Source organism: Lissotriton helveticus, chromosome 6 (genome assembly GCF_964261635.1).
Source record: "Lissotriton helveticus chromosome 6, aLisHel1.1, whole genome shotgun sequence".
NCBI classification, from domain to species: domain Eukaryota; kingdom Metazoa; phylum Chordata; class Amphibia; order Caudata; family Salamandridae; genus Lissotriton; species Lissotriton helveticus.
This window is the reverse complement of record NC_136067.1, coordinates 70743864-70760017: the sequence shown is the minus strand read 5'-3', so window position 1 is coordinate 70760017 and position 16154 is coordinate 70743864.

Sequence of the window (16154 nt, the reverse complement as noted above, 5' to 3'; positions counted from 1 at the left end):
GTCTTACCTCTTGTCAGTAATATTTCAACTGAATGAGGCACAAAAACTTTTACAGGAAATCCCATAATGATTCCTTCACTTTGTTCGAGGCTGATACTTGTAGCTGCAACTGCTTTCAAACAACCTGGTAATGCTTTTGCAATTGGATCAAGAACTGCAGAGAAGTATGCAATAGGTTTCTTTAAATTTCCATGTCTCTGAATTAACACAGATAATGCACATCCTTCTCTCTCACTGCAATACAGTTCAAAATCTTTCTCATAATTTGGCATACCTAAAGCAGGAGCTTGACATAAGCTCTTTTTCAGGTTCTCAAAAGATTCCATCTCAGCATCATTGAGAATAATTGGATCTTTTACATCTGATTTGGTCAGTCTTTGTAGTGGTTTTGCAATTACTGAAAATCCACTTATCCATTGTCGACAGTAACCTACCATTCCCAAGAACATTCTGACCTGTCTTTGTGTTCTTGGCGGTAACATTGCCTGAATCATTTTTATTCTCTCTATTGTTACTTGTCTTTTTCCTTTTGCAATTCTGTGACCAAGATATTTTACTTCTTGTTTGCAAAACTGTAGTTTTGCTGGGGACACTTTATGTCTTTCTTCTGCAAGGCGATTTAACAGAATTATTGTGTCTGTTACACAATTTTCTCTTGTCTTTGCAGCTATTAACAAATCATCAATATACTGTACCAACGTAGACCTACCTGGTAAGTCCAAATCTTCTAATGATCTTTTTAACACTTCGTTAAAGATTGAAGGACTTTCTGTATAGCCCTGAGGGATTCTTGTCCATCCAAGGGTCTTACCTTGGAATCTGAAAGCAAATATTTCATAACTGTCTGGATGTAAGGGAACAGTAAAGAATGCATTGCAAAGGTCAATGACTGTATACCATTCAGCATCATGTGGAATCTGAAATAGAATTACTGCTGGATTTGGAACCACAGGACAACATGGAACGACAATTTGATTAACCTTTCTCAAATCTTGTACGATTCTAAATGTTCCGTTAGACTTTTTAACTCCCATAATTGGTGAATTACAAGAGCTACTCTTCATTTCCTTTAATACACCTTGCTTGATTAATTTTTCAATTATAGGTGTAATACCTTCAATTGTTTCAGTTTTCATTTTATACTGTGGAGTATTTGGAAATTCTATTCCCTGTTTCAATGCAATTTTTACAGGATCTACGTTTTTCATTAGACCCATCTCATTTCCAGTAAAATCCCATATCTCAGATTTCACTGTTTCTTTTAGCTCTTCAGGTAAATCCTTTTCTTCAAATGCAGGAAACAATTTTGTTTCTTCTGCTTCCATCATCATCATTGTCATTCTGTATAAACCATCTTCCTCCATTGTTTGTAACTCAACTCCATCAGGAGAACAATATATTCTACAATTCATTTTACATAGGATGTCTCTACCTAATAGATTTACTGGACTACTATTACAAACCACAAATCTGTGTTTATCTCTGTAATTTCCAATTTCAACTGGTACTGGATCAGTTAAGTCTGTTTTAATTTGCTGATTACTTACTCCGACAACTTGGATGGTATCCCCAGAGAGAGGTAGGTTTTCAATTTCCACTGATCTAACAGTAGAACGGGTAGCACCAGTGTCCACTAGAAAAGTGATGTCTACATCATTAACTTTCCCGTTTACATAAGGACCAGACTGGTCAACCTCAAGAGTGGCTCCAACAACACACTCTTCCTCCTCTCTCGGGCACCGTCAGCAATAATCATCAGAATCACTGTCTTGACTTTCTGCTAATAAAAATTGTTGTGAAGCATTTTGCATTTGAACCCTTTGCTGCTTTTGCTGTTTCTGTGGTTTTATTACCTGTTCACTTCCCTGAAATCCCACGTTTGGATTATATTTTTGAACTCCCCCACAATTCGGAAAAGGTGGTTGTGGCAATTGGTCTTGACGATTATTCACCTGTTGTTGTTGCTGTTGCTGTAACTGTCGCTGAATATTAAATTCGTTTAACCCCTGTTGCATCTGTAGCTGTCGCTGCAGGTCAACACCATTCTGCATCTGTGGATTCAATAAGGGATTCTTTAAGTTTTTAGGAGGATGAGGACACTCGTCCCTCCAATGTCCAATTTCGCCACAATTAAAACAAGGTAATCTTTGTTTCAGCTCTTCTATCTTTGGGCTAAATTTCTTTGGGAAATTATTACCTTTAAACTTTCCTTGTATCTGGTTTGTATTTCCAGTTTGAACAAAATTAGTGTTCTTATTACCCATGCTGGCAATCTGTTGCTCAGCCACCTTTACCTGAGCCCACATGGCTTTCTCCTTCAGCTTCTTCTGTTTTACTTCTATTTCATCACTGCAATACTTTGCTTTTCTTAGAATATCATCTACAGATAGTGATTGCCATCCGACAATACTAGTTCTAATCATTTCTCCAATTTCAGGTTTTAGTCCATAAACAAATCTATAGATAAAATGACTCATGTCTTTTTCATCTAATTTTTCATAACCACTGTATTGTTTAAAGATTAACAATAGTCTTTCATAAAAAGAATGAACTGATTCTTTTGTTTCCTGTTCTGTTCTTTCTATTTTAACCCAATCAACTTCTTTGGGTGGAATTTTGTTTTTCATCCAAACAATTACTTTCTCATAAAAATCCATTACGATTGGATTTGGGGCACCTGTTTCTTTAATTCGTTCAGGTTCTGCTTTTGGCCAACTAATCGATATTTTGCATTCTGTCCAAAGATCAGATGGAACAACAATGTCAAAAAATCCATCTAAATCAATCCACAGAACTTTTGACACTTTGATGAATCTATCAACTTGCCTGTACCACTCAACTGGTTTTTCCCTCAATTTTGGAAAATCATTTGTAAATAACAGAATGTCCTGTCTCGACCAAGGGATATGAACATATCCTCCACCTGCAACTTCTCTCATTGGAAATTGTTTTGACAATTTATCCAATCTTTCATCTTCCTTCTTTTTCGTCCATTTTACTCTCCATTTATTCAGTTCTCCTAGCTTTTTGATATAGACAATCAAATCTTTAATGTGAACTATTCTTCCCATTGAGTTCAAACTCTCAATGTCGCTTTCTGAAAAATCTAATCTGTAATGCTTTGCAAAATTCTTTTGTTTACTCACATCGATTTCAAGTTCTGCTGCTAGATCCTCTAATTGATCATATTTATTTTTCGTTTTCCACTGGATGCTTTTGCAAATGAATAGTAGTTCATCATCCCGATAGTAATTTAAACTATCTGGGCCTATTGTTCCAATTATTAATTCTTCGATATTCGCTTTTAATTTGGCCACATCAAGTTTTGGTGTGGTTACCCTGACTTCAGGACTCCCTATATCTGACATAGCACCCATTGGTGTTTTTGGAGATAAATCCTCATTAAAAGTTAAATCAGGCATTCTCGATCTAGAAGTGTTTAATTCAGTTAAGTCTGAATAAAATTTTTCAGTAGCCTTTTGAGTTTCAGTATTTAAAGGAATAGTTAATCCATTTTTGTTTGTATCTCTTTGGTCAAATACAGGCTGAACAGGACCTATTGTTACTGGAACTGTGACAGCTTCCATGCCTTTTGTCATTCTTTTAATTAATTCTTCTTTAGATCTTAAATATTCATTATAATCAACATCCTCAACATTTCTTGCCTCTCTTGCATAATCTTTTGGCGGTTCCCTTGCTCTTGGAGTCATTGAAAAATGTCTACCTTCATTTCGAACATTCTCGAATTCTGGTCTTCTAGGAGTTTCAGTGATTTCACAATTATTTGGATAAAGTTTAGGAGCTTCACTAATTGGAGGTGCACTCGGTGAAGTTTCAGTAGAAACCACCGGAGTAGACCATGATCTAGGAGGTCTCAAAGGCTGATTAGGCTGATTCTTTCTAGCAGTTGTATATATTTCTTCCATAACTGCATCCTCAGATTCACTTTCCATAGATTTCCCTGTAGGAGAACCCATTACCATTTCATGAATTAAATACAATCCTTCACTCATGTTTCCCTGTCTCCACATTCGCAATCTATCTTCATGAGTTTCTCTTTTCCAAGATGGATTTTTAGAAGGTCTTTTAATTCCACTAGCTTCTCTTTGTAACTGATACATTTCGTCTTCCCACTCAACTAAAGCTTCAAATTGAGTTGGTCTCGGTTTTGGAACAAGAGCATTCATTTTCTCTCGTAAGTTTCTTAAAACTCTTACATTAAATGAACCATCATCAGGCCAAGCTAAAACACCGTCGTTTTTAGTATAGCGTTTCCAACTGTCGAACCATAAGACAGTATGATATCCGTATTCACCTTCCATGTACGCTGCAGGTGTTTTATACTTATGAAGTAGTTTACCACCTCGCGTTTCGATTTTCTTGTCAGGTGAAAATAAATTTTTGAATTTCTGAAATAATGTTGTCTTTTTCTCAACATGTTTAAAATGATAACTCATTTTTAAAAGTTAAATTTAATTCACAAAATCGTTCGTAAAATATTTCCGGGATGTTCCGTAAAACAACCAATCCGTGCGCGAAACACACCAACAAGCCAATGACAGTTGAGCTACGTCACTTTTCTGCTCAACCAATAAATTTGGAGATTTTCTGAAGGACCAATCAGCTCACTGGCCGTCAGAGACTCAAGAGCCAATCAGAATACAGCTTGTGACGTAGGTCACCCAATCCCAGCGCGGCTCTGTGACGTACACAGCAGCTGCGGTTTCTCGTTTCTCACTCCTGGCGCTTACCCCTCCTTCACAAAATCTTTTCACAGCGCCATTTTAAGGACACTTTTCAGTGTAAATTAATTTTTAACGATGACTATAAAGACAACATCTGTTCGTTTCACTATTTAGGATAGTTTACATACATTCAAGTATCCACACTTCGGAATAGACGGCGCTATTCACACTAAGGATAATATTCAATTGTCAGTAGAGTAACCTTACCCCACCCTTCTAACACGTATAATTATGAACTCGCTTTGCTCTGAACCCACCGCGAAGTGAAAGTTCTAAGAGTTCCACTTGAACATAAAATACAATTCAAACTCGCACTTTCATACGGAAAATTCCCTAATTTCAAACACACATGAAATCCGTACAGGACTCTCACCTGTTTATAGAAATCATGCACCGTTAGCAAAATAACGACGTTATCCGTACAGGGCTCTCACCTGTTTATAGATATGAAACATGTACCCGTACAGGACTCTAACCTGTTTATAGATAATCATGCACCGACGTTAATTTTACCCTTCACTCAAGCTCGGATATAACTTGGGAGGGGAAGGTAGTCCACACCTTATGCTGCGCCAGTTGGTCCCATGCCTTTAGGGTCGGGGAAGTCACCGGGGAGGAATACAGACCCCATGCCCTACGCTTGCGCGGCAACCACAACTCCCGCCATATGTTACAACCCGCCATCGTTGGGTCAATAAAGTTCCAATGCTTACTAGACAGTTGCCTATTCCATTCTACGATGTACCTAAGACAGGATACTTGAAAGTATGCCGTCAATAGGGGGAAGCCTAGCCCACCTGCCGCTTTCGGGGTAGTAGCTAAGGACAACGCTAACCGCGGCCTTTTATTGTTCCATAAGAACCTATTGAGGAGCCCCTGAGCTTCCACAGAGTACCCGGTGGGGGACTCAAAGGTAGCATTTGAAAGAGGTACAATATACGGGGATGTACAGTCATTTTTATCGCAGCCAGCCTCCCGTACCAGGCCAAATTGAGACGGGACCAGTCCGAAAGGGCTTTGGTGACATGATCAACAAGCAAGGAATAATTTAGGGGCACCGTTTTAGCAATAGATGGGGCCAATCGGACACCCAGGTATGTAATGTCTGAGTGTACCCACTGGAAGGCGAAGTCCTGCCTCAAGTCCAGTACTTCTGCCTCAGGGATGGAAATATTAATAATTTGTGATTTTGAAACGTTAACTTTAAATCCTGCTACCTTCTGGAATTCGAGGAGTTCCGTCAATAGACACTGCAGAGAGGAATGAGGGTGGGTTAATGCTAAGATTACATTGTCTGCATACAGACTAATCTTATGAGTATCCGCCCTGAACTTGATCCCGGAGATACCGATATTAGACCAAACGCGCTGGGCCAAGGGATCCATATAGAGCGCAAAAAGCAACGGGAAAAGGGGACATCCTGTCGTGTTTCCCTAGTGATGGGGAAAAGAACAGATCTACAGCCATTCACACTCACTGCTGCTTTAGGGGCTGCATAGAGGCACTGTACCCATTGTAGGAAATTGCCCCCCACCCAGAAAGCCCTCAGCACAGCAAACAGATAGTCCCAATCTACGCGGTCAAAGGCCTTCTCCGCATCGATAGAGAGCAAGAAGGCCTGCGTCCGAGAGCGATGAACCAAATCCATGAGGTGGAGCCACCGCTTAGTATTGTCCCCCCCTTGCTGAGTTGGAATAAATCCCGCTTGATCTGGTTCAATCACTCCATCCATTAAGGGGCTAAGCCTCGCAGCCAGCACTCCCGCAAATAATTTGGCGTCAATGTTGAGCAGCGAGATTGACCTATATGAGCCACACTCTGCAGGGTTCTTCCCGGGCTTGAGATTGACCGTGATTGCCGCCTCTGCCATGGACGGAGTCACTGCCCCCGTATTAAGAAAGGAATTAAAAAGGCGGGTTAAAAGAGGAGCCAGCTCCACGCAATAAGGTTTATAAAATATTGCTGAGAAGCCATCTGGCCCAGGAGATTTAGCTATTTTCAACCGGGCAATAGCAGATATATCCTCCTCGATGCGAATCACTGAATCTAAAGCTTCTGCCGACTCCTGATAGAGGGGGGTAATGCCACACGACGCAAGATACTCCGCTATTCCCCCTGAAGCCGCATCCTCCCTCCTATATAAGGTCTGATAGAATTGCAACCACAATGGCAGCATCAGTGGTTTGCTCAATTGCCTAAGGGTCCCTGTTGGATTGGATAGTGGTTAATTGAGTGTGCGCCCGCAATATGTGTGCAAGCATCCTACCCCCTTTGTCCCAACAGAAGTAAAACGTGTGCCGCAAGCGTAATAAGGCGTGCGCAGCCCTATCGAGGTTAAGGTGTTTTAGCATGCGCCTTTTCGTCTCCAACTCCCTCCAGACCCTCGGTGCCCCAGTCCTCTTATGGATCGCCTCCAAGCCACCAACCTCCTTCTCCAGCTCAGCGCGCTTCTCTTTGCGCAGGCGAGAGTACGTTGCTGCAAGCGCTATAAACTCTCCCCGCACCACCAGTTTCAAGGCCTCCCAGATCGATGCTAGGGGACTGTCCCCCACCTCATTTTCGGCAAGGTAGTGAGTAATAGTGTCATGTATCTTCGCAACCCCCGAATCCGAGTGAAGCAACGAGTCGCGAAGGCGCCATCCAGCCGGCAGCGGCCGAGCGCCGCTGGAAGTAAGTACCACAGAGATAAGTGCATGATATGATAAGGAACGCGGCACAATGTCTGCTGCTGACATATGAGGCAAAAAGGAGGACGTGGCCAGAAAGTGGTCTAAACGCGCGTATGTCTTATGGGCTGCCGAATAGTAGGTGTAGTCACACTCCTGGGGATGCTGAACGCACCATACATCATGCAACCCACCGAGCTTCAGTGTTCCCGGGGAGCCACCCCCTCGCTCCTCACCTCTTTCAGCGTGGGCCGGAGCGTACAGGAAAGCCAGCCTCACTCGGGTCTTCTTGGCGTGGGAGCACACGCCCGCCTCGCGGGGGTCTCAACCGCCGCCTCATCGATGGGCGTCCGGACCGCTCCGGGCGCCCCAGCTCCTCTCAGCCCGGCCGCGGCTCCACAACCTGCGAGCACCGGCTCCAGGCTCAGCATGGCTGCCCGCCTCCTCCGGCGCTTCAGACACAGCGCTACATACCGCGCCGCTCGGATAGAGCTGGCAACGATGAGCCGCCGCCGAGGCGCCACCCCCGTGAATACAGGCCACTGCTCTCTTCTTGCCACGAGGCAGGGCCGGGCGCAAAGTCGGCCAGGGCCTCACCGCACTGCTTCGCTACGTGCCTGCTCGGTTCTCACAAATAAGGGCCCCAATGCATCAGGGCAGCTTAGGGACACAGGGCCGCGCCGTAGCCAGCATGGATGGGCACTAGCTGGGGCGATAAAGAAGGCTAAATGTATGGCGGCACTGGAGGGACACTGAAGCACGTCCTACTCCGCCGCCATCTTGGCCACGCCCCCACCCCCCTTTAGGAGCTTCTCCACTACCCGTCAAAGTTTTCTTGGTTGCCTCTCTTATCTATATCAAATATAGCTCCATCCCATACCTTGATAAATGGACCCCGTCTCCTCTGAAAATATCCGGTGCAATGAATCTCAGCTCTAGATGTTCTACTCTTCTAAACCTTTCCTCCCTACAAAAGACCCTCATATCACTATGTATCTTTCACTGAGCTTTGTCAATGGTGGCCGATTTGACCACCCCTCTCCAGTGTTGCTGCAGAACAAATTCCTACCAGATGACAAATGTCCCTTACCACTGCCTCCTAATCTCCAGCCTATCCCTCTTCATCTCTTTTAGCAGGGCAAGGCCTTTACAAACCATCATTTTCACGTACATGTAACACAATAATGTCAGGACACCTGTGCCTCCTCAGTAGCTTATTCAAACATTGTAAACGTTTTCGCCATCTCATAACAACTCTTCCCTGCCACTTCACTGCAAAAAACTTCTCAGCCAGCCCAAGGTTACAGCCTTGACCCTTCTGGAGTTCATGCTATTCTGCCCATTCAATAAATGTATGTCCCATGATCTATATTGACAAATCAATTGCTTCCAAGCCAGCTACCACACCTGGAAAGAACACAATTGTGAGATACCGCTTTAAAAGCATTCATAACACCCCTTCCTGTTCCCCGCACACATATCGCTAGAAGCAGTCTGATGATGAGCGTCCCAACTTCATAATCCTCTCCCTGCCCAAGACCCTCTGAGCTGCTTCTGTGGCCACACCAATTCTAAAAGAATTTGTCCTGAAGTCCCCCAGGATCTCCCCAGTGCTTCCCAATGCTTTCGTCGTGACCCAAAGCAGCTGATGTGCAGTCACCTGGGCCCGGTCAATGTGAAAAAACCTCTCCTCTTGATGCCCTGCAAACCACCTGCTACTTTGGTCCCCACTGTACTGGACACACATCCATGACTGGGAAAACTTGGAGCCAAACTATTTTCCCAAGCCCCTTCTGGTCTGTCTTGGATTGCCGAATGAACAATACTAGCCCACCTTCTTCACCTATCACATCCACCAATTCCAAGCCGGGAATACCTTTACTACCCAGCACTTCCAAAACACAGAACACCACGAAAAACATGCAGGACATTAGGGTCGGAAAAGAAACCATTTTCCTCTTTCCTTCCATATCTCCTGCACTGCCACTATTATTTTACAGAACAACCGCCGTGATGAAGGCTGTCTCAGCCGAGGCCGCTGACCCCTTTCCCTAGACCATCCCTCTAACATTCTCCTTCCCAGTTCCCTTGCTGTAGGCGTATAGCCCCATAAGAGCTTGCCCATAAAGGCAATTCCAGCCAGTTTTTCCACTATTGTGACCCCCGAGAACCCTCTCCCAATCAGTGTGAGGATGTACTGTACAACATCTTGCTTCCTGTCCTAGTGCTCCAACCTCCGTTTTGCCCTCCACCAGAAACTCTTTCCAGGCAGATCATTCGCTTTTCCAGTGGAAACGGCTAACAACTCTACCAGCTACTGCAGCATCCTCTTTCTCCACATATTGGTTGGTACCAACGTCCTGTCTTTGTTGGCCTCCTGGCCAGCCAATGGAACTTCTTTCACTGTGAACGAGACAATGCTGTGGGGGCCCTCTCTAACCACCCCCTTGCTGAAAAGGACACTGGGTCCATTTCACTACTCCCCCATCTGCCTCTTATGTCTCCCCACTCCTGCTGCGTCTGGCCCCTTCTGCGGCCAGAACTAGCAGTCTCTACCTCCCCCCTCCCGGTCTGCTGTCCTCTGGCAGCCAGCACATCCCCATCAGTTTCCTTTCTCCCATGCCATCATAGGCTTAATTTCCTTTCGCCCCCAGTCTAGACACTCCACTTTGGAGCGGGACACTGCTTTTTGACGCTCCTGGTCAATTTCCCTGCCTGCTGCCTTCCCCTCCCCTGACAGTTGGGACTTGGCTTCCCTATCCATAAAATCCAATGCGAGCTGACGTGCTGGGCCTTTCCCACAGCGCGAGCCACGCGTTCCTCTCGGGGCTTCTCTCCTGGCTACGTGCAGCCCCTTATGCTTACCTGCACACCGTTGTACCCCAGCTGGCCACAAACAAGGGACGAGCGCGCGAGGACCGCTGCTGCCACACCTTCTGCTGTACATCTCGCTGGATGTGCCATGACATACGTGCCAGCGGGAGAAAATCTATTGCAACCTGCCTCTGCAAGCAGGCGCATGGCTTCATGTACCCGGGAATCCTCCATGCCAAAATTACCTACATTTACGCTACTAATCCTAATGACAAAGGGCTCCTGAAAAAGCTCCTAGCTATTCTAACGCCCACCTTGTCACCTACCAAAATGGTGGCTATATGTAAAAAAATGACCGATTATATACTGGGCATGAGCCCAAATAAGGCCAGCCCAAGTGAAGCCCAATGTAGCCCAGGCTGCACAATTGCCCCCAAACTCGCCAGGGGGCACACCTCCCACTGGTCAGCTGCCCCAAAGCACATTCTCCATCCCAGAAAAACTAGAATCAGCTATGCAGATACTTCCAGGTGCAGGAACACTGATATAGCGATGCACGCTGTATTACACCGTCTTTTTACTACGGTCCTTGGGATTCATACTACTTTCCTGTGGGACCTTTTTGCATGAAAGACTTTTCCTCCTATCCAGGGCACGAGTCCAGCGTAAACGCGGGTGGACGGCGTGCACCCACCTTTTTCACAGGGTGGACGCCGTCCACCATGCCAAGAAGTTGGGCCCCACTGAAAAAGAGGCTGAATTCGTCCTGGTGTAATTTGCAAACACTGGGACACATTCAGCAGTGCCTGCACGTTGTTGTCTGCTTTCCAATAGCAACAATGTGTTGGCAGGAGGGGGCTTTATTAGTTCAGACTCCTGAGGGGTAATCAAGCCTCCTTTTTTAGGTCGAGTATTTATGTATGTATGTATGTATGTATGTATAGTATACTTATATAGCGTACTGTCACCCAGAGGGTATCCTGGCGCTTGACTCCAAATCACGGCACATACAGGGGAGGATCACACAGCCCTGGGAAAAAGGTGGGACTTCAGACCCTTTTTAAAAAGAGACAAGTCATTCAGCTTCCTTAAAGAAAGTGGGAGAGCATTCCAAAACTTAGCAGCAGTAAAACTGAAGGAGCGACCACCCATCCGTGTCCGTAGAATTCGAGGAACTGCCACCAGAAAAGCAGAGGAAGAATGTAGGGGTCTAGCTGCCGAGTACCATTTAAATAAATTCTGAAGTGCAATAGGCCCCAGTCCATGCAGTGCTCTGAAAACAATGCAGGAGGCCTTAAAGCAAATCCGCTGATTTATAGGCAGCCAATGAAGGTCCCTGAGTGCCAAGGATGAGGAAGCGGAACGCACGCGTGACAGGGCCAACTTGGCTGCCATATTCTGGATCCGCTGCAGTTGTTTAATCAGAGAGCTGGGGCCACCTAGAAGCAGTGCGTTACAGTAGTCAAGTCTACTTAGTATGATACTACGAACTACCTCAGGTCTCGCTGGAGCAGGCAACATGGGGAGGATTTTGCGCAGCATTCTTAGCAGCGGTACAAAAGGGGGTGGTGATGGACGGAGCATCTGAACCAATTAAACACTCACACCCAGTCAAAAGATCTGGGTTTGATCCATCACCGTTCTTTAGCCCACTCTGCCACCCCAGTTCAGACATGGCTATATGCAAATCAGTCTGACCCTGTGCCTCATGGGAACAGTCCAGCCCGTACTGCCAAGCCATGCCTTCCCTGGACCGAAAACAAGCTTCCGAGGACTGGTTTCTGGCATTACAGCCGTCTTCAGCCCGGCTTGCTTGAATCCAGTGGCAAAGTGAGCAAGGGACTCACGTCTGAGCATACCCTGACACACTTATGGCAGCCAAAGCGGTACAAAAGGGGGTGGTGATGGACGGAGCATCTGAACCAATCAAACACTCACACCCAGTCAAAAGATCTGGGTTTGATCCATCACCGTTCTTTAGCCCACTCTGCCACCCCAGTTCAGACATGGCTATATGCAAATCAGTCTGAACCTGTGCCTCATGGGAGCAGTCCAGCCCGAACTGCCAAGCCATGCCTTCCCTGGACCAGAAACAAGCTTCCGAGGACCGGTTTCTGGAATTACTGCCGTCTTCAGCCCGGCTTGCTTGAATCCAGTGGCAAAATGAGCAAGGGACTCATGTCTGAGCATACCCTGCCACACTTATGGCGGCCAAAGCGGTACAAAAGGGGGTGGTGATGGACGGAGCATCTGAACCAATCAAACACTCACACCCAGTCAAAAGATCTGGGTTTGATCCATCACCGTTCTTTAGCCCACTCTGCCACCCCAGTTCAGACATGGCTATATGCAAATCAGTCTGACCCTGTGCCTCATGGGAACAGTCCAGCCCGATCTGCCAAGCCATGCCTTCCCTGGACCGGAAACAAGCTTCCGAGGACCGGTTTCTGGCATTACAGCCATCTTCAGCCCGGCTTGCTTGAATCCAGTGGCAAAGTGAGCAAGGGACTCACGTCTGAGCATACCCTGCCACACTTATGGCGGCCAAAGCGGTACAAAAGGGGGTGCTGATGGACGGAGCCACTGGATTCAAGCAAGCCGGGCTGGAGACGGCTGTAATGCCAGAAACCGGTCCCCGGAAGCTTGTTTCCGGTCCAGGGAAGGCATGGCTTGGCAGTTCGAGCTGGACTGTTCCCATGAGGCACAGGGTCAGACTGATTTGCATATAGCCATGTCTGAACTGGGGTGGCAGAGTGGGCTAAAGAACGGTGATGGATCAAACCCAGATCTTTTGACTGGGTGTGAGTGTTTGATTGGTTCAGATGCTCCGTCCATCACCACCCCCTTTTGTACCGCTTTTGGCTGCCATAAGTGTGGTAGGGTATGCTCAGACGTGAGTCCCTTGCTCACTTTGCCACTGGATTCAAGCAAGCCGGGTTGAAGACGACTGTAATGCCAGAAACCGGTCCCCGGAAGCTTGTTTCCGGTCCAGGGAAGGCATGGCTTGGCAGTTCGGGCTGGACTGTTCCCATGAGGCACAGGGTCAGACTGATTTGCATATAGCCATGTCTGAACTGGGGTGGCAGAGTGGGCTAAAGAACGGTGATGGATCAAACCCAGATCTTTTGACTGGGTGTGAGTGTTTGATTGGTTCAGATGCTCCGTCCATCACCACCCCCTTTTGTACCGCATTCTTAGCAGCAGCATGCATGTGCTAATGGTCTTGTTCACATAGGCGTCCAGTTGTAAATGAGGACCAGAAATAACTCTCAAATTGCGAGCAGCGTCCGCCGCCTCCGCAGTAGCCGTGGTGGTAGGGGGCCAGAAATCAATCGGTAAAGGGCGCGGAATTTTATCAAGTGAACAGTGCAGTACCTCTCTCTTTGACCCATTAAACTGAAGGGAATTATCCCTCAGCCAGCCCGCCGTGACTATCATACAACGATGGAAGGTCTCTGTAGGGACAGCATCCTTACCCTCAAAGGAGAAGATAAGTTGCGTGTCATCAGCATAGTTTATTACTGTAATGCCAAAGGATTTAATCAACTTGATTAGGGGGCTGAGATAAAGGTTGAACAGAATGGGGCTAATTGCTGACCCCTGGGGGACACCTTGCCCCACCAATCTAGTATTGGACATGAAAGGAGGCAAAGTCACTACTTGATGTCTATTGTGGAGATAGGATACTAGCCAGTCCCGGGCAAGACTGGTCACCCTATTATCTTCCAGTCTCCTGAACAGTGTAGAATGGTTCACAGTATCGAACGCGGCCGACATGTCGCGCAGCACCAAAAATGCTGCTCGGCCACTGTCGACAAGACAACTACCAATGCTGATTCTGTGCCATGAGCTGGCCGAAAACCGAACTGGGCCACATCTAGGCAAGCATTCGCCTCTATAAAGTGTGATATCGATTTGGTGACAAATTTTTCCAAGATTTTAATTGGAAAAGGCAGTAAAGAAATGGGCCTATAGTTCGCAGGGCAAAGGGGATCCAGTGTGGCTTTCTTTAACAAAGAGGATACTACCGCCAGTTTCCAACTGTCAGGGACAGTGGCAGTACTAAGAGACTGACAGCAGATCGAATATAAAAAAGGGAAGAGCTCAGTTTGGAACAACTTCCAGAACTTGTGTGGCAATGGGTCCAATGGAGAACCCGATGATACACTATTGGCCAAGATACAAAAGTCCTCATATGAAGGAGGGGTGAAACTGGACAATACTGCATGCACCATACAGTCCCTTGTGACAGCTGGAGTCTGTGACGGTATAGGCTCTACGGTATTGTAGGTATTGAGGGCATTTGAAACAGAAAGTCCAGTCAAAATGGCAGCAATCTTGTCCTCAAAAGCAGAGGCTAAAGAGTCGCATAGTGCCTGAGAAGCCGGAATGCTATTGGTGGCGCAGGCAGGGTTAGAAAGATTAATAACAATTTTAAAGAGGGTTTGTGATTTATTGGCCTAGTGTGCCAACACATCCACTAAATATTTGGCTTTAGCACTTTTTATCTGTGCTTTGTAGCCCTGGAGTAACTGCTTTAGAAGGATTTTATCAGACTCCACATAATGCTGCTTCCTCCAAGTTCTCTCAGCTTGTCTACAACACAGTTTCAGCTGACAGAGTTCTTTGGAGTACCAAGGGGCGGCTCGTTTAGATCTATCCTTTACTTTCCTTAAAGGAATAGCTACATCCAAAGATTCTGTTATCCGTGAACAAAAGGCTCTGATAGTTCTCTTCTACTCCTTTCTCCAGCGCGAAACCGCTTGGCAACAGACTGGGTGGTGCAGAAGAGTTCAAGAACTTAGACCACTGCCGACTAGATTTGATATTAACTAAACTATTTTCGGTATGAAGGTAATTAGGGAGCTGCAGCAAGAACTGAATGAGGGCATGGTCTGTCCAGCATTGTACGGTTATGTCCTTGATTTTAACCCAGGTTTCGTCTGCAAAGACAAGATCAAGGACATGACCCCTCGAATGGGTTGAGGAAAGCACCAACTGCTGGAGATGAAGGTTGCTACAGGCCTGACATAGTTCTTTATAAGCTGAGTTTAGGGGTCCATTCAGCCAGAGATTAAAGTCCCCTAAAATCACAAGCCTAGCATGAGTATTCGATAGATCATAAATAAGATCCACCAGGTCGTGCAAGACTGTCGTGGCACTGCCCGGAGGTCTATAGCAGAGCAAGCCTGAGTACTAGGCACCCTTGTGGCCTTTAAACGAAAAGCCCATCAATTCAATACCTCGCACATCTTTAACCTCAAACTCCTTTAGACCAAGTGCCTCCTTAAAGATGAACCCCACCCCTCCTCCTCTACCATCCACTCGGGGGTTATGTCTGATCTTATATCCAAGGGGGCAAGCCAGACCAAGCTCAACCCTACTATCAGCTCTTGTCCAAGTTTCAGTAACAAACAGCACATCCAAACCGTACGTGTCGATTAGGAGTGATATTTCCAGATGGTGTTTGCACAAGGACCAAACATTGAGCAAATCGCAAGATAACATAGTTATAGCCAATGAAGAGTGACTGGGCAGACCAGGTTGCTGGCGTACCTGAATAAGCTCTTCCCTGGTATAGACATAATGAGCTGATTTATACTCGAACCTATTACATCTGAACCAAAGTCTCTTGAACCAGCAGATTTGCTACAATGCATGTTGGGCACTCGAGCATGAAGCTTCCCCAGGCGCGTGCTTGGCCTCGCACACCACCATCAAAGGCTTCTGCTCCCCTTCACTCACACCCCATCCCCATATGCTCCTTTTCTCCCTCCCACTCGCTGGCTCCCCCGCCCCCCCAGCCGGGCTTAGCAAGCTTTTGCACGTACCCGTCACGCATGTCTTTTCATTCCCTCCCCTCCCTCCTCCACCCCCACCCCACTCTCTCTGCTGTTCCTCCCCCTCCCTCCAATGCTGTATGAACGAC